Here is a 22,164-nt window from a genome sequence, read left to right on the forward strand (position 1 = left end):
TAGGCCCCACGAGGGCGGACCAGACGTGCCGAGGCTCGGAGAGTGGACCAGGCCGACTGAAGGCCCGATGCGGGCGGACCAGTCACACTGTAGACTTAGAGAGTGGACCAGGTGGGTTGAAGGCCCGATGCGGGCGGACCAACCCCACTGTAGACTCGAAGTACATGACTAGACCCGGAGGATGGATCCGTTGGACTGAAGGCCCGATACGGCGGACCAGTCACACGGTAGACCCGATATGCATGGCTGTTCTATGTTATGTTATGTTATGTATGTTCTATATGTTTTGGACCGGAAAGTCGCAGCCTGGAAGGGCGTCTGCGTGGTTGGTATTTTGGGGGTATCTCACTAAGCTTTCGGGCTTACAGTTGTAGTTTAATGTTTTTCAGGTTCTTCAGGAGACTATGGCAAGGAGAAGGCGCGATCGTACCGCTCCTCATGATTTTGTAGCAATGTGATTCTGGGAATACTCTAATGACTTGTATTGAAAACCTTTTTGTAAACTTTTTAATGAAAATCGGGTTGTTTTGAAAAATTTTAATTGGTTGTATTTTTCGGATGTTACAAGTTGGTATCAAAGCCTTGGTTTGAGTGAATTGGAGAAACACTTGTGTGACTCCAGTCTCAAATCGAGGAGAGTTTTCAAAAAGAGAATTTAAAATGGTTTTAAAAATAAGTAAAGGAGGACGCGGAGGTACGATCAACCGGAGCCAGTAAGTAACCCCAAAATACCATACATGACAATTGTTTTATTGAGCTTTGATAGAACAACATGCTAGAGTTAGGCTAGGGATCTTCAGGATTTATTGATGAGTTGCCTGATTTATGATGCCTGCTAGCCTAGGGTTCCTTGTGAGAGATTTCTAGTGTTCCTCTAGTTGTGAGGATAAAGCGTTGTTATGTGTGTCGCTAGGGTGTTGTGGGAGTACTTCATACAAATATGGGTTGGTGTGGAAGGTAGTATGGGCCCGTACTACTGAAAGCACGGACTCATATGCGTATCAGGGAAACCATGACCTCTAGGGTTGGGATGAGAGCTGGTTCCCGGGTTAGTGGAATATGTCTGAGATTCGGTGTTTTATTTTCAGTATGGAGATTTCATGGCACGCTGGGAGTGGATCCGAGTTAGGATCAGGTGCCGGAAAGGGAGTTCCGGGTGGGTCTGTACAGCCAGAGGTTGTCAGTCAGATGAGTACGCACGAGTTGGATGCGAGGATTCGTGAGATCCTGCATGATGAGGTTGCTTCATTGTTTCGGGCTGAGCTGCCGGAGTTGTTTGGGTCGATCAAGACCGCCATGGTGGAGTATTTTAATGAGCGCTATGCGGCTCTCACGGAGACGGCTGCCGCGGCGGCTACAATAGCTGTAGCAGCGGCAGGGGGAGGAGCTAGTAGAGGTTTTCAGTATCGGGACTTCGATAATACGAAGCCTCCCACTTTTGATGGAGTTCAGGATCCGATCGTTGCTATGAGATGGTTATCTGATGTGGAGGGATGTTTCTTCACGTGTTCATGCCCTGCTGATCAGAGGGTGGGGTGTGCTTTGAACCTGTTGAGGCTCGGAGCAAAGGATTGGTGGAGATTGACCACGGGGTCGTACTCGGATGCGCAGAGGGCTGCGATTTCATGGGATCGGTTCAGAGAGATTTTCAACACTCGTTATGTTCCGCAGGTCGAGAGGGAGAGGTTGGCTTAGGAGTTCTTGGAGCTGAAACAGGATTCGGAATCGGTGACGGAAATCACCAGGATGTTTACTGAGCGGGCGATGTTTTGCCCTGAGTTCGCTTCGGAGCAGGCTCAGATGTCCCGGTATCTGAGTATGCTAAAGAGAGACATCAGATAGTTTGTGTCTGCACAGAGGTGCGAGACTTTGCTGGAGTTGCAGGAGGCCGCCAGGCGGCGTGAGTTAGAGATTGAGTTACAGGTGCGTGAGCTGAGGCAAGCTCCGGTTCAGTCACAGCCGGCGACGAAACGGTCTAAGACCGTTGATTCCAGGATGGGAGATCAGGGTAGCCACGTCTGTGGAAAGTGTGGAAGGGGTCACGCCGGGGTTTGTCGGTCCGGTGGAGCATGCCGCAAGTGCGGAAAGGAGGGACACTATGCGATGGATTGTCGGCAGTCAGTGCCGGTTCGGGATTTGAGGATATGCTATCATTGTCATCAGGTTGGACATTTGAAGGTCAACTGTCCACGGTTTGCTGCAGGACCGGTGCAGGCTCCAGCACCGTCTACGTTGAGGATCACAGATGGAGATCAGGGTGGAGCGGAGCCCCCAAGGGCTTAGGGTCGTGTTTTTTCAGCTTGCTACTGCGGGTATGTTTCTTTCTGATGTTTTGATTATTTATGATTGTTGTGGAGTATTGTTATCTGTTGGTTTCGTTGGTTGGTTATGGAATTGCGTTTCGGGTTTTCGTGTGGTATCCGTTGTTCCTTGAGGGTTTGGCGAGTTGTGATCGAGATTTCGTTTTAGTATCTTTTGTTCCCTGAAGGATCGTTATGGTTATGGATTAGTACGTCGAGATATCGTTGATTATCTTTGTGAGGATTGGTGGCGGATGCGGCGTTGGTTTGAAGGCCAGTTAGATTCTGCAGTCTGAGGAATGGATAGTTGAAGATTGGGTTCCTTTCGAGCGGGTTGTGCAACGTGGGAACGTGATTTGTATGAAAGTTGTTGGCGCTGGTGAAAACATTTTGAGTGCATGTGTTGATTCCTGCAAGGTTGCTTGGGGAGATCGGTGATGGCGATCGGTGACTAACTGTCAGTGTCCTAAGTGGGGGAGAATTGGAAATTCTCCGGATGATCATTGGGCCTGAGAGGTTGTTTAGCTGCTTGGGGAATTCAGCGGTATTTCTATCAGTCGAGAGCAGGCTCGTATGGGTGAGTAACAGGCGTGCGGGGCGGAATACAGACCTAGAGCAGTTGATTGAGGAAGGCATGGGAGCAGGCCGGGATCGAGTATGTATGATGGAGATAGAGTTCGGAACCCCTAGAGGGCTAGAACGGTATGCACGGGAGGATTTCCCAAAGGGATGGTTCAGAGTGTTGAATGCTAGTTGAGCGGTCCGGATAGACTGAAGGCCGGTAGGCGTACCAGTCAGACCGAAGGCTCGGAGAACGGTCCAGTCAGTTTGGCTGAAGGTTCTGAGAGTGGTCCAGATTGGCTGAAGGCCTGGGGAGGCGGTCCAGTCATGCTGAAGACTCTGCGAGTATTGTTGGATCGGATTGAGGTTATGGATTGCGTATGTTACAGTGTGATTACATTGGGAGGCCTGGCCCCGGGTAGCGATCTTGAGCAGTAAAGGTAGTGCATGGGCTTGAGAGTCCCAGTGATGAGAGTTAGTGTAGTGGTGATGCATGGATGTTGGGTACGCTTTAAAGAGGTAATGTAGCGTGGGATGAGCACCATGGTGACTGGGCGGACGAGTGGTTTCCTTGATAAGGAAAGAGGGAGGAATGGAATTCCGAAAAGGGAGTGCGAATTCACGGAAGTGAAAGCGGCAGTGTAGAGTTATGATTGGAGTGGTCCGTCGATGGTCTTTGAGTAGCGTGTTGCGGCGGTGGAATAAAAGCTCATTCGACTTGATATGTTGCTCTGGGCACGGAGGGAATACCGCGGCGTAGAGCCAGGGAGAGGGGTTTAGAAGGGATACAGAGGGAGAGTCTTGGACTCTCAGTGTGATTCTGATCAGGGTTTTGGGTATGTATTAGCGGTTCATCCCGGAAGGATGTTTGGAGGATATCAACGGTGTATCAGGTTATCCGAACGTGAGGGTGCTAGAGCTAGATCAGCATGTGTGTGTGATTGCGAGAGGAGAACTCGGGGGAGTTGCTCCGAAATGGAAGAATGGGTCTTTCGGTCGTCATGGGATGGATAGAGTGGAATTCGGATCGGGGATCCGATGGTTCGTGGTATTATAGCCATATGAGTCAAGTGAAGGATGAGAATTGGAGCAGTAAGGCATCATGGGTAATTCTCGGTTGTTGAGTGTGGTTATCAGAGGGTTCAGCTGGTGCCCGGTTTGAGTAGGTGGTGGGGACACCGTATGGAAGGAGAAAGTGAGCTTCTGGTTCTATGGTTGTACCTTGAGGGACTTGGTTCGGTCAAGGTCAAGTGGTGCGTCGTGGGAATTGTAACATCCCGGAATCGCAAGAGTAGAGTTGAAGGGCTAAAAGTGTAAGTTTTAGAGGATGACTCGGAGAGTCCATGGATAGACTCGGCGAGTCAGGTCGTGGTCATGGTCGCGTGTCAATTGGCCTACTCGGCGAGTCCCTAGGATGGACTCGGCGAGTAGGTGCTGTATGGAGAAAACCCTAATTTTCGGGGTTGAGCCCTATATAAAGAGCATTATACCCCTCCACAGCCTCCCTTATTCCCCCCCTTGAGTTCCAGAAACCCTAAATTCGTGGAGAAATCATTTGTGGAGCAAATTAGAGCTTGGAGAGGTGTTGTTTGAAGAGATATTGAAGGAGAAGTGGCTTGGATCAAAGGGCTTTGCTTGGATTCGAGTTTGGCTGCTATTGACGCATCTTTTGGAGGTAATATCTTCGTCCTTAGGCTGTGCATTCCTAGTTTCATCATTTTGGGGTTTGTAGGGAGTATGTCTTGGAATGTTTTGGAGTTTGGAGGATAGATCTGAGGTTGCTACCTCAGATCTGGAATATTGAAGGCCTAGAGTGCATTAAAGTTCCTGTGTTTGAGTGCTTAGTGAAGCCACCATGTCCCAAACCTTGGTTTTAAGGTGAATATGGCTTAGATCTCGTTAGATTCACGTAAAGTTCGCCACTTTACGTGATGGATGGATTGTAGGAGGTTGGATCTATGTTTTGGATCAATTGCATGGCCTGAGATGCTTCTGTATGGATTCAGACCGGTGGTACTCGACGAGTCACATGGGTGGACTCGACGAGTTGCTTGAAGATGTCCTGGGACTCGAAGAGTTGGAAGAATGACTCGGCGAGTAGGTTGAAGATGTCCTTGGACTCGACGGGTCCATTTGGACTCGGAGAGTCTTGTCGAGGAAGTCCCAATATTTCTGGTTGAGTCGATGAATCGGTGAGTCAAGGGATGACTCGGTGAGTTGGGTGCGAGTGGACTCAAAGTTGTTGGACTCGACGAGTCTTGGGGTGACTCGGCGAGTTGGGTCGCTAATTGAGGGAAGTTCTGAGCATAAGGACTCGGCGAGTCATCGGGATGACTCGGCGAGTAGGGTCAGTCAGGGGTTGACTTTGACTCGTCCAAGGTTGACCAGTTGTCTTCCAGGGGTATTTTGGTAATTAAGGGTATTTATTGAGTTGTATGTTTTGATGTTTAGTGGAGGAGTTCGTGTCAGAGTTTGGAGCAGCGGGATCTTATCTTTTCAGCCGGCAGTTTCGAGGTGAGTTATCCTCACTATATCAACAGGGTCTAAGGCACCAAGGCCGGCCCTTTATTGTATTGAGATTCGGTTATGGTTATTATGTTATTGTTTGATGTGTCTGCATCCTGGTAGCTAGGATGGTACATGCTAGGAGGCCTTGCTAAGGTCAGTTTTCCCGATATACAAAGTGATGCTATGCTAGTGACCGGTTAGGTCGGTAACCCGGTTAGGGTAATGATATGCTATGTGATCTGCTTGCTCGGTTTGTTGACTATGACTGTTATATGAATGTATGTTTTGTGCACATGGTTGTTTGGACTGGAGATGGGTTGAGGCGGGTCCTGCTTTGTGCTGTAGGCCAAGATATCCAGGGCAGACCGGTTGTTCCGAAGGCCCAGTGAGCGGTCCGGATAGGCTGTAGGCCCCACGAGGGTGGACCAGACGTGCCGAGGCTCGGAGAGTGGACCAGGCCGACTGAAGGCCCGATGCGGGTGGACCAGTCACACTGTAGACTCAGAGAGTGGACCAGGTGGGTTGAAGGCCCGATGCGGGCGGACCAACCCCACTGTAGACTCGAAGTACATGACTAGACCCGGAGGATGGATCCGTTGGACTGAAGGCCCGATACGGCGGACCAGTCACACGGTAGACCTGATATGCATGGCTGTTCTATGTTCTGTTATGTTATGTATGTTCTATATGTTTTGGACTGGAAGGTCGCAGCCTTGAAGGGCGTCTGCGTGGTTGGTATTTTGGGGGTATCTCACTAAGCTTTCGGGCTTACAGTTGTAGTTTAATGTTTTTCAGGTTCTTCAGGAGACTGTGGCAAGGCGAAGGCGCGATCGTACCGCTCCTCATGATTTTGTAGCAATGTGATTCTGGGAATACTCTAATGACTTGTATTGAAAACCTTTTTGTAAACTTTTTAATGAAAATCGGGTTGTTTTGAAAAATTTAAATTGGTTGTATTTTTCGGATGTTACACCTAAAGCCCCGATATCAAGTCTCAAACCCTAAGCAAGCCTCGAATCCCCGAGATTCCCGAGAAGTAACCTCTTTCCTGTCAAAACTCTGTCCAATTCACCATCTATCAAATGAGTTTATACCCCTATGTTTTCACTATTTTTATAATGTTTTAAGTGGGAAATGCAAGTAAAATACAAGGAATTTTCGTGTAAATGATAAACTTCATTCTTTTGTTTTATTATTATTGTAAATAAACTATTGCACTCATTTGGAACTATTAGCTACAATAAATATATAAATTATAATAGGTATAATTTATGATTCATACAAACTTGTTAATATACTTTATGGAACTACTTATGTTTACTACATAATCAGAATTTCTAATGAAATCAGATATATAAATTATATTAAATATAATTTATAATATAGTTATGATATGACTATTTCAAGGATACGTTTCAATATTTTACACATAGTTATCAATAAGGTATTTGTGAGACACACTTCAAGTACTTATTCAAGTATAAAACAAAAGCCCTAAAAGTCATAACTAGAGTCTCCTTGAGGGAGAGGGTGACACTTGTATATAGATCTATATGGGATTGAAAATCCCACATCTCGACTGTTAGCTACAATCAAGCCGGCATACTTGGGATGACAGTTGTCGTACCGTATTACAATGCCTGAAGAACGTTGTGTTTCAGGCGAGGCTTAGGTCATCAAGTATGGTTATGACAACTCACAACTTTGAAATTGATAAATAAGTTTGGTGTAAGAATAAGTAACAACTTCATATAGTTTTACTATATTAAAACTATAATACTATTTCACAAGTTTTATTACAAGTATAGGTATAGAATACTATACAATTTCTGATTTAACTTATTTTTCAAAGTCTTATGGGAGGTTAAGACTATACTACTTCTGAAAACAAATGTATATACAACAGAAAATATAGGATTTTCTGGAAGAACAAATACATATTTTATAGAACAAACAAGTTATTTATAACATACTTATGAACTCACCAACTTAATTGTTGACACTCCTTTCAAAACTACTTGTATTTTCAGGAAAGCAGTAAACAGGTACCAACACGTTTAGAGGAAAACCAAGTTTCTTTATATTTAAGTTTGTAAATTATACTTTTTGAAACACAGTTGTAAACTTAAAATCTTATGTAATAAATGTTGTACTTTGGTTTCTATCATGCATTGTTGTGATACTACAAATGAAGTCCTCCACCCCTGAATATTTCCGCCATTCAGTTTTGGGAGTGTGACAAACATAAACATATTATCAGACATATCTGGGGTGTCCGAACTACCCTTCGGTCCTAACAACCGAACTTGGGGACTATTCCCCTCCTACTACCACTATCACATATAATATATCATGCCAACATATAACATATCAGGTAGTAGCAAACCTAGATGAATATCACAAAGACAATCATCTAACATACTGCTCCGGAAGGTAACTCACCTCGTATGAATGAATGTTGATAAACTGGGTGAGAAACCTCTGTCTGCTATTGCTACAGTGACTCTCCGGCTATAATTTCCATAAAGACACTTAATCAGAAGCTGATAACTAATCTTAAGGTAAAATGACCATTTTACCCCTTTGATCCAACTGGACATACCGAAGTCCCAATTCTAACTTATTAGCCTAACTCTCCTGTGGCCCTTTAAGGATTCCGTAAGGGCCCACTAACTGACCATTTACCGAATTAGGCCTTAATCCTTAAATGGGCCCAAAATATCCAAGTCCATCATAGAAATTCTTGAGGGCCCAACTTGGCCCAAGAAAGCCCAATACACGAGTCCTAAGTCCTTAAGTCCGAAATCATGCTTCACAGTGGGCTATGAGGCCCAAAATTCCAGACCCATTTTGTTTAGGCCCAAACGTCCATTAATTCTCAAACTGTAGGCGTATGCGCAGCGTAGCGGGCATGTACGCCCAACGTACATTGCCTTGACCAGAAATCGGGGGTTTTGACCCAGTACGCAGCGCATAACGGGGAGTACGCCCAGTATACTGGCCAGTTCCCTAAAGGCTTAATTTTTTACTTAATCCAGTAAGTCCTTTCGTCCAAACTGCAGATCCAGGTCTTTTAAGACACCCTAAACCTTAAAAGTCACGAACTTTATGTGCTAGCATGCAAGGTTAGGGTCAAAACATGACTTTGGTCCATCTAACTAGCCCCAAAACTCACTAACCCTTGCATGCTTGTTGCTTGACCATCAAGATCTGATTTTTATGACTCCTAGTGCCCCTATGAGCCCAACAGGACATGTATTATGGTCTGAAGTCTTCAAGATGTAAGAACTCTCAACAATGGATTCCAAAAGTAATTTTAAACACTCCCAAAAAGAAATCTAAGAAGATAATGGTCAAGGTTGGAACTTGATACCTCAAATAAGTCAGAAATGGTGCTACTCTTCTGGATCTACAAGCTCTTGGTGGATCCTTTCTCCTTCTTCAAGTTCCTTTCTCTTTTAATCCCCCAAAATTACACCAAATGCTCTCCAATGGCTAAGAACACAAAAGTAGGATAGGGTATTCGAGATGACTGTTTAAGGGTGTTAGGGAGGCTGGTCCAAGGTCATAACATCCTTTATATAGGGATAAGCCCCAAAATTAGGTTTTAAGACACTGCGCGCACCCTTTGGTACGTTGGGCGTACCCGGTTAAGCATGCATCTTGGATCCTTGATTACGTTGGCCGTACATGGGGGTTACGCCCCGCGTTCGTCCGTCATCAGCCCTATCGTGAAGGCCCAAAGGCTTAAGTCCGAACTTATAAAACCATTTTCCTTATATAAATACAAATTTAATGCCTCATAAATCTCGTGCGCCACACAATGTAACGCCTGTAAATTAGGCTAGTCAATTTAGAGACGATAACCGTCAAAAATGAATTTTTGATGAAAGATTATTTAGAATGAATAATCTTAACTAAGTTATAGTATATGTTACAAGGTTTCCGTACATATAAAGAAAGCCGAAATATGAGTTATAACGAAGAAGTTATGACCTGTCGAAGTTTCGCGACAAAACCAGCACAACGCTGAATGACGTAAAAAGTGAATTTACGTTAGAGAGATATTTAGCCTTAGTAATCTAAACAAAATTCGTGGAGTTCGTTAAACCATAAGCGTTCATAAAAAGAACGTCCAAATCTAACTTCGTATGAGAAAGTTATGGTTTTTCTAAGTTTAAACTTAGCGGTATGCAACTCGAATACTCGATTTGAGATCGAGTGGTTTTTAGCCGAAACAATCTAAACAAGAATCAAAGATCTTGTTGATAGTAGTGCAATGGTAAAAAGACAGACGAAAATGGATATCAGATGAAGAAGTTATGAATTTATAACGGAGTTGTCTTGTCCTGGCCTACTAAAAATAAATAATAAAAATAAATTTAAAATTAGCCGACGAAGTCTAAACGAAAGTTGTATAGCGTAGTCTCACCTACGCGTGGATATATAGAACATCAAAATTAGAGTTTGTATGAGGAAGATATGAATTTTTGAATTTTATTAAATAATTAAAATATTAAATTTAATTATAAATTTCGATATTATCCAAAGGGAAGGGGGGGGGGGGGGGGGGGGGGGGAGTCAGCGACGTTATCCAGGTTATGCCCAGCATAACTACTTTTACAAGCCGTAGTGTTGTTCGAGCATCGTCTAATCAAGTGAGTGTGTGGTTTCTTTCTTCTAACACATAAATATGAAATATTTGCTTTGAAATACGTTTTATGTGTGTATATATATATTTTTTTATTTGAGATGAGTGTGGAATGGATGTTTTATATAGTTTTTAAATGAGTTAAACTGTATATGTAATTTATATCTACAAATATGTTGGGTAGAATATGGGTAGATGAAATAGTTGGCGTGTGATGAAATAATGTGATAAGAGATAGGTGAGGATATAATGGTGATGATAATTAGGTGATAATAGATAGGTAATGATTTACGCGTACAGGCGATGTTGTGGCTGCGTATTCATGCGATGATTGTCTAACCCTTATTATGATTTACGAGTCCAAACGATGTTGTGGCTGCTTTATCATGCGATGACACCCTAACCCTTACTAGACACATATTAAGGGAGTGATCCCCTAATTAGTATTGTCTATGCGATGTAGGCGATGATCTTTAGGAAAAGTTCTTAGGAACAAACATATAAGGAAATAAGATGTAAGGAGATGAGAGGTAAATATGATATAGGAGATGGCCCCTAGGATAATATCTTTAGGGAAGATTAAACGAAGATAATGGGGATGGGTAATTGGGTTGATTGTTTGATGATTAAATATAATAATTATATTATTGTGGGTTGAAAACCCTATATACTCACCAGGCTCCCAAGCCTTACCCACTCAGTTTTCTTTGCATTACAGGTAATGGCACGAGAGTATAAATTGGTGGACTTGACGAGAGATTTTGGATTATAGATCGGTAGTTACAAATAATTGTTGGAAGGTTTGTATTGTACTATTTATGCTTTTGGTCTGTATCGGAACATGACATCCCGAAGTTTTATTATTGAACGATATACATTCTCTTTGAGAAACATTTTGATAAATTTTATCATATTTTGTTTTGGGAACAAATTCCTCAACTCTTTTAATCAAAGGATTACTCTGATTTTATAAAACAAAGCATAAACAAATCGGTCTTTTCTGGCCATGAAATTGGGGATGTCACAGTTGATATTAGAGCATTAGTTTAAGCGAACTAGGAATTTGTAGGATTTCTAGACTTAAACTTAGAATGCTAAGCGATGATTGTGAGATGAGTGTCTACCATATTTTAAGACACGAGCACTATTATCTTTTAGGAAAGTTGCCTAAAATTCTTTTATGTGCTAAATGTTATATGTTGCCATATATGATATTATTTGTTCAGATCTATGGTCTGTTGCCGACCGGATTAGGAAACCTTATATGTTTAGCATTCTAAGCGTGCATCTACGATATTAGAACTAGCATGTAAACGTTTCGGAGTGATAAGGATGATATGAATATCTACCGTGAATAAAGATCTAAAATTACCTTATTCGGTGTATAGATCAAAAATGGCAAGAACCAGGAGTGGAGTTGGAAATGTGAACGTAAACAGGAATCAACCACTTGTGGTTGAGCAAGTGGTTGTTGTAGTAGCAACACCTGAACCAATCACAATAACTGCAGTGCGAACCATGATTCAAGCCATGATGGCTGAAAAAAAGAGGAAATGAGACAATTGTTGCTAAACAACAGGAGTGAACCCTCAATACCTGTTGAACAGCCTGAGCTGAATGAGAGGCAGTCATAAGGAGGGAACTATAGTGGGACTGTGACAATCGTCAATCTTGAGTCAAGTCAAGTCATCAGGTCAAGCCGGTCAATTCGATTAAACCTTGTGTATTAGGGTTTGTGTTATGTTCGTACTGTATAACTTGCTATATTAATGAGAAAACATCACTTGGGAAAAGTCTTGTGTTAAAAATTTCCTAAGCCCCAGTGCTAATCAATGATCTAAACTGATGAAAACCATGTTGCATACTCATTGGGAGGGTGTGGGATCCTTAATCATGACTTAACGGGGCTCAAGAAACTTGCATTGCGGAGCCAAACACCCACAAATGCCACACTTGAAATCTCTCTCAAATATCTCTCTGTATGAGAAATCTCTCCAAGAATGTCAAATCTCTCCCAAATCTCTCCAAGTATGTGAAACCTCTCTCAAATATCTCTCTGTATGAGAAATCTCTCCCAGAATGTCAAATCTCTCCCAAATCTCTCCAAGTATGAGAAATCTCTCCCAAATCTCCCTCAAATAGTTCCCGTAACTTTTTAGAATCATTCGGGTCATTCCGGACCTTAACCGGGTCAAAAACGGCTTAAAACGGGGCGAAAACGAGAAAAATAGGCTTTAGGAACCGAAACCGGAATGAGAGGCCTCTTAGGACCAGAACCGAGCCTCTGGTGGCTGAGGCATGCGAGATCGAGCCTCGGTCTCTGCCTCTCTCGGTCTCTCTTCTGGTCGCTCTGCTCCTCTCGGTCTCTACCCGTCGCTCTGCTCCTCTCGGTCTCTACCCGCCGCTCTGTCTCTTCTCGCTCGGTCTCTACCCGCCGCTTTGTCTCTTCTCGCTCGGTCTCTTCTCCGCCCCTCTGTCTCTTCGCGCCCTCTGTTCTCTCCTTCCCCCTCTTGGTTCCTTCCCTCTCTCTTCTCCCCTCTTGGTTTCTGCCTCCCTCTCTCTCGGTTCAGCACCAGAAGGCCGAACCTCGGCCAGACTTCGGGAAATTGTCACTTTTAGCCCATTTTTGATATTTTTAACATTTTAAGCCCGTTTTTTGTGATTTTAAAGCGGGATTTTCTCCAGAAATTATATTTTAACATAATAAACTCTAAATATTCATAATTTAAACATATTTTTATGAAAATCATTATCTAAATAATAAAGATCTAATGGGGGATTTATTTAAGGTGGAGTGTTGACTTTGCCTTAACTTATGACACAAGCAACCACCCCACACCCACTCTATGACCAGCCATACCTCCCCACCTTACCTATGTCACTTCAATGTTCCCTTAAACTCAAATTTCACTCACTCCCACGTTTTTGAGCTGGAACAAACAACCACACTCCTCATTTTCTCTCATTTCTCTCATTCCACTAAGTAACAAACACCACTTTTCTCTCATTTCTCTCATTCCACTAAGTAACAAACACCACACTTGGTAAGTAAAAATTCATCCTCCCTATTATTATTTCACTTCATTCTACTCAAATCTTTGATTGCTTACACAAACTCCATAACTATAATGTTAGATTCTCGAAAACCTTCAAGGCATCTCCAAGTGTTCTTGAATTAAACACTTCCATTCTTCAACAATCATCTACTGAAATCACTTAAGGTGAGTTCATACCCCTACATTTTCATGTTTTCTCAAGTTTTCAGGGGGGGAATACAAGTTAAAACACTAAGAACATAACTAAAATTTTCTAACAGCCTTCATCAGAAAAGTTCAACTCCATTCACGGACTGTTTTGGGCATATTAAACATTTTTGTTTTCAAAACTGTACAAGGTGAAAATAGTTCAAGTTTGTAGCTTTAAAATGACTACTTGCACATCTCCATACGATTTTTCTACAATTTATGGTGATTTTTACAAAACTGCCTATCATTTCAAACAACAATCCGGACCAGTCTGTGATTATGGACATTTTCACCCAAGTTGGAGGTCATTAAAAATCGTGATAAAAATTATGAGTAAACTAGACACATTTTTTGAACTCTCAGAATTTACGGATCTAGTTTTCGACTTCGTATGATTTTTCTATGATTTTTCCAAAACAGGGCAGAATTGCTAAAGTTAGCCAACAGCATGTAAATATCATAACACTTTGTAATATGTTGAGCAAAGTGTATAATCATAAGTTCTAATATTTGGATGTGTTTCCTTGTTAGTTTATTATTATGAACTGAAACTAAGTCATTCATATTAAATATTATTCATTCATTTAGAACACGTATTATGTAACTATAAAAAGTATAGTTTGATAAATTCACAACACTAATACATTTCCATAAAAGAATTCATACATATTATATACATTTTAGATAAACTATAATAGGTATAGTTTATGATACATCACTCAACACACTCGTACAAAAAGGGTACATTCATACAAGAAAGATTTATATCCACACACATTTCACGTAAACTTGTTAACCTATGTTGTGAGACTCTCTCTCTCCCCGTACGTCCGAGTGCGGGATATAATTCCTGGTAGTTATAATCAGAATCTCCTTGAGGGAGAACGTGATACTTGTATATAGATCTATATTGGGTTTGACACCCCACACCTTGCTGCTAGCTACAGTGGGACCTGCAGGTCTATGGGTGACAAATGTCATTTCATTTTCGCGACGCCTGAGAAACGCTGTGGCAGGTTCACATAGTCACAGTATGATTATAGCGACTCACCTAGGGAGATAACAATTCATAAAGTTTACGGGGTTTCATAAAACCGAAGTAGGTTTTAGGTTGATAAAGAAATTTACTTTCCATATCATTTTAAACTCACGACATTTCTACTAAGAAATGATGATTTCTTATACATTTTAGTCTTTGGTTATAAGGCTACATTTTTCGGATTTCAACGAAAATATCGGATTTTTCTGAAACAAACGCAACATTTACATGTGAAAGACTTCTACTAAGTTTATTAATAAAAGCTTATGAACTCACCAACCTTTGTGTTGACACTTTTCAAACAACTTGTATTCTCAGGAAAACACTAATCAGGTAATCAAGTGCTTTTGAGGATGGGACGTTAAGGCGTCAAACTTTTCATATTTTGTCAACATATTGTAATTGATTTTGAAACATGTAATTCATACAAGTGATGTAACTTTTTCAATTATATATATGTTGGTTGTGTTTGCTTAAATTACTATTGAAATTGTGGTTATGATACTATACATGAAGTCCTCCACCCCTGGACGTTTCCGCCATCCTTGGTTTGGGGGTGTGACAGGGACCGTTGGTCAAGCCAACCCACCGATAGATAGACGAAACAATCAGGATGGAGGAAATGACGGACGTGGATGAAAGTAAAAGGATTTCATGGAATCCAAACCACTGTGTCTTTCTGGGAGCCCGACACCGGTGCAAGTTATGGACTGGATCTCCGAGATGGAGACAATGTTTGAAAGTTGCGAGTGTAGCAACATATATAATACCGCTCTTGCAATTCCTCAGTTAAAATATGGAGTACTGAGTTGGTGGAAGTTATTGGTTGGTTCGATGCCCAAGGGGGAAGCTAGCAAGATGTCTTGGGAAGAGTTCGTAGTACAATTGAAAATGCAATACTGCTCTGAGTAGGATCTTCTAGAAATCAACAACGAGTTCCACAATCTAAAGAAGGGAAGATTGAGCGTCACTAAATATGCTACAAGATTTACAGAGAAGATGAATCTTATTCCATACCTAATTCCAACCGAACTTTCCAGGGTCAACAAGTTTGCTAATGGACTACCAGCGGGCTTTGGTCCGATAGTCAAGCAAGCGACCACTCTGAAAGCCGCCATCTAGGCTGCTAAGAATGTCGAGATCCAAATAAAGGAAAATAATTTAGAGAAGGCTGAAGTGGGAGAGAAAAGAAAGTTTGAAGGGTCTTCAAGATACAACAAGGAGAGCAAATTTCTAAAGTCAGGAGTAGAAAGAGGAAGTGAAGCAAAATGGTGCGAGAAGTGCAAGAAGAAGCACTTCGGAAGATGCGATGGAGAAGTGACCTACTATAAGTGTGGTAGGACCGGTCACTATTCCAGAGATTGTACATTGTTAGGTGCATTTCATTCATTCATTTTGCAGTTTTAGTTCATAAAAGTGCATTGCATTTAGGTTTAAACTCATGCATTTTGCATATTTTTCGGGATTTTTCATGATGCAATTCCATTCAAACACTTTTATGATATTTCAGGGACTTTTGAATGTTGGATCTTGATGGAGGAAGTTAAAAAGAGTTGGAGACAAAGTTTCAGAAGTTTTGGAGCATTGAAGAAGAGAGAGAATGAAGAAATAAAGAATTTGGCTTCGCAGGAGTTTACACGGTCGTGTAAATGATAGCCTATAATTTACACGGGCCGTGTAAACGTATATACAAGGGCATTCTACTTCGAAGACCCGGAAGAATTAAGCATTCTACTTTTCTTGTTTACACGGCCGTGTAAATGGCACCCTTTAATTTACACGGGCCGTGTAAACGTCTCGACAGTTTTTAAAGTAGTTTTATTATCTTATAATTCAGACAATCAGTTTGGTGGGGAGTTAGATTGGATTTTGGGCGGAGAGAAGGCAATTTTCAGAACTTTTGGAAGTAGATTAACACTTGGAAACACTTTATTTTTCTTTTTGTAAGTCAATTTGAAGTTTAAACTTGTTTGATTTGTAGTTCAACCTAGACATGTGTGGTTGATTTCATTATCATTTTCGAATCTGAATTCTTAAGTATGTGTTGTTAGGTTATAACTTGAATTTGACTTGTGTTTAACACCTAGTAATCTTTGATTTGATCTCAATCATGTGTTTGGTTGGTTCTCTTTTTCACTTGATCAATGAATTAGGGTTCTAGTCAATCTAGTTAATCAAATTATGAAATTCGTATATGTTTTATGATTTGATGTTAGTAACACACACTTACTTGGTTATAATTAGATCAAAATTAGTGCAATCAAAGATTAAATGTTTATATTCCCAAGCATAAGAGGAATGTTAAACATTGTTGGTAATTAGTGCAAGAACTTAATGTCATTTAATGATTTGATGCAAGAGCTTATTTGAATTGAATCAATTAAATGAAGTTTTATTTGAAGAGCTTGTTTTGAATAAAATACTTTTGCCAACTTGGATATTAGAGTTTATTAATATCTAACTTACCAACCTAGATTGAACATGAGTTATAATCATAGTACATCTTTCAACATAATACATGTATAAGAGTCGGAATCGGAAATGTACTTTTTTTTACTGCGTTTTATTATCAATCTTGTTTTATTTATGAAGTTTAATTCAAGTTCAAACACAATCCCCCATTTTAATATTATTTGTATATTGTGTGAAAATATGGCAAGATAAGAAGTCTTGTATTCCTTTGGACCGCCTGCTTACTCTATACTATCTTTAGTATATGAAATAGCAGTGATTTGAGATTTATTAGTATTATTTTATCCCATTATTTGTTGGTTTGACAACCAAACATACGTTTGACAATAGGAAGTGTTATGAATGTGGAGATGGTGGGAATATTTCGAAGAACTGCCCGAAGAAGGACGAAGCTGCAAATAAAAACGCACCGCCACAGCCAAGGGCATTCCACATGATCCTCGATGAAGCGAATGAAGGATGAGGATTTTATATCCAAGGATCAAGTTATGAAGTAGCAGTGCGAATAGTAACTTATGATGTAGCCTATTACAGGCATAGTATAGGGTGAACTTGAACTTTTGTGTAATCGTTTCAAGATATAATATAAACCCTGGTTTTGTTATCTGATGGTTAAATGATTGTGTGATTTTTGTATGGTGACTCGGTTAACTGCGAGATAATACTTGGGACGAGTATGAGTAGGTGTGAATAGTAGTAGAGATGTATACTACCGGAAGCACAGGACTCACGCTTGGATCAGGGAAAGTCACAAGGTTACCAAAAAGCTTGTAATTGAGTTCGTTTTTATTCAAGTATGTCGTTTCCATTGTTTCGGTAATGACTAGTAAGATGGTTGTTATTCCGACCCTAGTGGTCATATCAAATTGAGTCCGACTACGATGAGAGGTAATCGAGACACGACCCATCGGTCTGTTACAATAGATAAAGGAATGTATTTATCCTAAGAAGAAGAAGGAGTCCACAATAAGGATTTATTTTGTAACTTGAAGGTTATGATTGAAAGTCCAACATAGTGTAAAGAGCAAATGAAAGATTGAGCATCACGGTTATTAATTAGGATGGAAAGTTAACGTATGGAATCATTGTTCAAGCCCTGTTTCGTTGATGATTCTGGGACGTAATCATCCTAAAGGGGAGATAATTGTAACGCCTATAGATTAGGGCTAATCAATTTAGAGACGATAAGCATCAAAAATGAATTTTTGATTAAATATTATTTAGAATTAATAATATTAACTAAGTTATAGTATATGTTACAAGGATTCCGTACATATAAAGAACGCCAAAATCCGAGTTATAACGAAGAAGTTATGACCTGTCGAAGTTTCGCGACAGAACCGGCACGACGCTGAATGACGTAAAAAGTGAATTATGTTAGAGCGATATTTAGCCTTAGTAATCTAAATGAAAGTCGTAGATTTCGTTAAACCGTGAGCGTGCATAAAATGAACGTCCAAATCTGACTTCGTATGAGAAAGTTATGATTTTTCTAAGTTTCGACTTAGTGATATGCAACCCGAATACTCGATTTGAGATCGAGCGGTTTTTAGCCGAAACAATATAAACGAGAATTGAAGTTCTTGTTGATAGTAGTGCAACTGTAAAAAGACAGACGAAAACGGACGTCGGATGAAGAAGTTATGAATTTATAACGGAGTTTTCTTGTCCCGGCCTACTAAAAATAAATAATAAAAAATACATTTAAAATTAACTGACGGAGTCTAAACGAAAGTTGTATAATGTAGTCTCACCTAAGCGTGGATATAAAGAACGCCGAAAATGCAGTTCGTATGAGGAAGATATGAATTTTTGAAGTTTATTAAATAATTAAAATATCAAATTTAATTATAAATTTCAATATTATCCAAAGTGAAGGGGGGGGGGGGGGGGGGAGTCAGCGACCGTATCCAGGTTACGCCCAGCGTAACTAAAGATTACGCCCAGCGTAATCCTTCTTCCAACACCCTATAAATAGATGTTGAGGGCTACCGAGTTTTGGTGCTCCATTCTTCCCTTTCTTTCTCATTTTTGCATCGTTTTGCGTGCAAGAAATACCCCAAAGCCCCGATATCATTCCCGAGACCCGAAGCAAGTCCCGAAGCCCCGAAGATCCTGAGAAGTGAAATTCCCGAGCCGAAGCTCTGCCCATGAGAAGCCCGGTTTTTGTGAAGATCTTCCAGATCTACCGAAGAATACTACTTTTACAAACCGTAGTGTTGTCCGAGCATCGTCTAATCAAGTGAGTGTGTGGTTTCTTTCTTCTAACACATAAATGTGAAATATTTGCTTTGAAATACATTTTATGTGTATATATATTGTTGTTTATTTGAGATGAGTGTAGAATGCATTTTTATATAAATTTTAAATGGGTTAAACTGTATATGTAATTTATATCTACAAATATGTTTGATAGAACATGGGTAGATGAAATAGTTGGTGTGTGATGAAATAATGTGATAAGAGATAGGTAAGGATATAATGGTGATGATAATTAGGTGATGATAGATAGGTAATGATTTACGAGTCCAAACGATATAGTGGCTGCGTATTAATGCGATGATTGTCTAACCCTTATTATGATTTACGAGTCCAGACGATGTTGTGCTTACGTATTCATGCGATGATAGTCTAAACCATATTATGATTTACGAGTCCAGGCGATGTTGTGGCTGTGTAATCATGCGATGATACCCTAACCCTTACTAGACACATATTGAGAGAGTGATCCCCGAATTAGTATTGTATATGCGATGTAGGCGATGATCCTTAGGAAAAGTTCTTAGGAACAAGCATATAAGGAAATAAGATGTAAGGAGATGAGAGGTAAATATGATATAGGAGATGACCCTTAGGATAATATCTTTAGGGAAGATTAAACGAAGATAATGGGGATGGATAATTGGGTTGATTGTTTGATGATTAAATATAATAATTATATTATTGTGGGTTGAAAATCCTATATGCTCACCAGGCTCCCAAGCCTATCCCACTCAGTTTTCTTTGTATTATAGGTAATGGCACAAGAGTATAAATTGCTGGACTTGATGAGAGATTTTGGATTATAGATCAGTAGTTACAAATAACTGTTGTAAGGTCTATATTGTACTGTTTATGCTTTTGGTCTGCATCGGAACATGACATCCTGAGGTTTTATTATTGAACGAAAATACATTCTCTTTGAGAAACGTTTTGATAAATTTTATCATATTTTGTTTTGGGAACAAATTCCGCAACTCTTTTAATCAAATGATTACTCTGGTTTTATAAAACAAAGCATAAACAAATCGGTCTTTTTTGGCCGTGAAATTGGGGATGTCACACATAAATACATCTTATCTGACCCGGATGAATAGAATATCACGTCTTGTGGGCTTCATGCATGATTACTTCACTGAATCCCCTAACTTTGGGAACCCAGATTCTATTCATGAAGTAGTGAGTTCCATCGTCTTAGTAATGAGTTCCATCGTCTTTAACTTCGAGCTCCTTCTCCATTCCATGTAGTGATTCATTAGCGATATTCTCCTGCTTCAATGCATCCAATTAGGCTTCCTTGATCTATGAGGCTAGATGAGATTGGATGGTGATTGATAGGGTCTTTACACGACGACTTGAATACTCCTTTCGACTCATGGCATCAGCTACCACGTTAGCCTTGCCTGGATGGTATTTGATCTAACACTCATAATCATTTAACAGTTCAACCCATCTTCGCTGCCTCATGTTTAGTTCCTTTTGATTTAAAATGTGCTGGAGGCTCTTGTGCCACGTTAGAAAAGTGCATTTTTAGCCCCTTGTTTGTAAAAATTTACAGTTTCGGCCCAATTTTAATAAAAGTTACATTTTTGTCCAATTTGGAAATAAATGTTATTTTCACCCCTAAATTTGGTTTATTTATATTTATGCCTCAAATTTTGCTCAAATAACATTTTATTCCCCAAACTTTCCCTTTTTTGCAAATTTGGGCCCAAAACCGTGAGGCCCAAAAGTTTGGCCTATTAAGCTAAAATTTACGTTTTTGGCCCTTTGGAAAGTATGTTTAACATAAAAACCCATTTTTATACAAGTAGGACCTGGTTGATCCCTATAAAAACATAAATGTCGCTTTTTACCCTTATCTTTTGTTTTCTTGACAATTTTGACTCTTAACAAACTTTTTGCCTTAAATTTTTGTATCATAAACATATAACACTTTTAACTTGATAGTTTGATGTATAAGGTGTCTTAGTTCATGGATCTTAACTCAATGTTACTTAAGAAATCGTGATTTGCCAAGATCTAACATATTTTTACAACATAAACTAAGAAATCACACAAGACATGCATATAACACATAGATCTACACATTTTACTTGTATTCTCCCCCAAAAATCATGTAAAAACCAAAAACAATGGGGTATGAACTCACCTTTGCTTGATTTTTTAGCTTTTGAAGAAAGAATGGAAAGGATTTTTGTCCTAGCAACACCTTGAAATGGATCTCGAGCTTATGAAGCTTCTAAGGTGTGATCATGGAATAAAACTATGTAAGAAGGAGTTTTTCATGTTAAGATGAAAGAAGATATTTGTGTTAGACAATAACTAACCAAATATTGGAATGACTTGATGAAGATCATTAGAACTCTAGCCAATTTTTGAGATCTTGGAGGAAGGAGGAGATTCTTTGAGAGTGCTTGGAAAGTGTTTGGAAGAATATGTGTGTGTGTGTGTGTGTGCTTAGATTTCAGCCGAGATATCAAGAAGAGATGGGAGAGAAGGATGAGGTGATGTTTCATGGAAATATGGGAGACCATGTATTATTACATGGTGAATAATATGGAGGTGGAACCTCCAAAGTCAACCCTCATTTCATTTCATTTTTTTTGTTAATTGATGTTGGGCCAAGAAGGTAGTAATGGAATAGTTTGAGCCCATTAAACTTTAGTTAGGATTTTTGGAGCCTAATCATAATATTTTCGGCCTAGTGGGCCCTTGCAAAAACACTTAAGGCCCAAATAGAATAAAAGGATGGGTTTATGGCTCACTAAGGTTAATTGGATTAACTATGGCCCAATTAGGCCCATTAGGGTTAGAACGAATCATTATAGGCCCAAATGGTCCAAAATGTTATAGATTTATGAATTGGGTCCATATAGAATCCAAATAGGGTTTCCAAGCCTAAAATGGTTGAATTGGATGCTTATTGGTCCATTAGGCCCAATAAGGAAATCCTAGTCTAATATGGACTCAAACCGAGATTCTTAGGGTTTTCAGATTTTTTTCTTGAACATAAAAGGTGAATTTAAATGAGCAATGAGTGATATCTACTTAGAGTATAGGTTTTACAATAGTTTAATGATTACACATGAATAGAATTTCATAGCTAAAATTGCTAGTTGTGACATG

The sequence above is a fragment of the Lactuca saligna genome, chromosome 6, assembly GCF_052625555.1.
Source record: "Lactuca saligna cultivar CGN05327 chromosome 6, ASM5262555v1, whole genome shotgun sequence".
Taxonomy (NCBI): domain Eukaryota; kingdom Viridiplantae; phylum Streptophyta; class Magnoliopsida; order Asterales; family Asteraceae; genus Lactuca; species Lactuca saligna.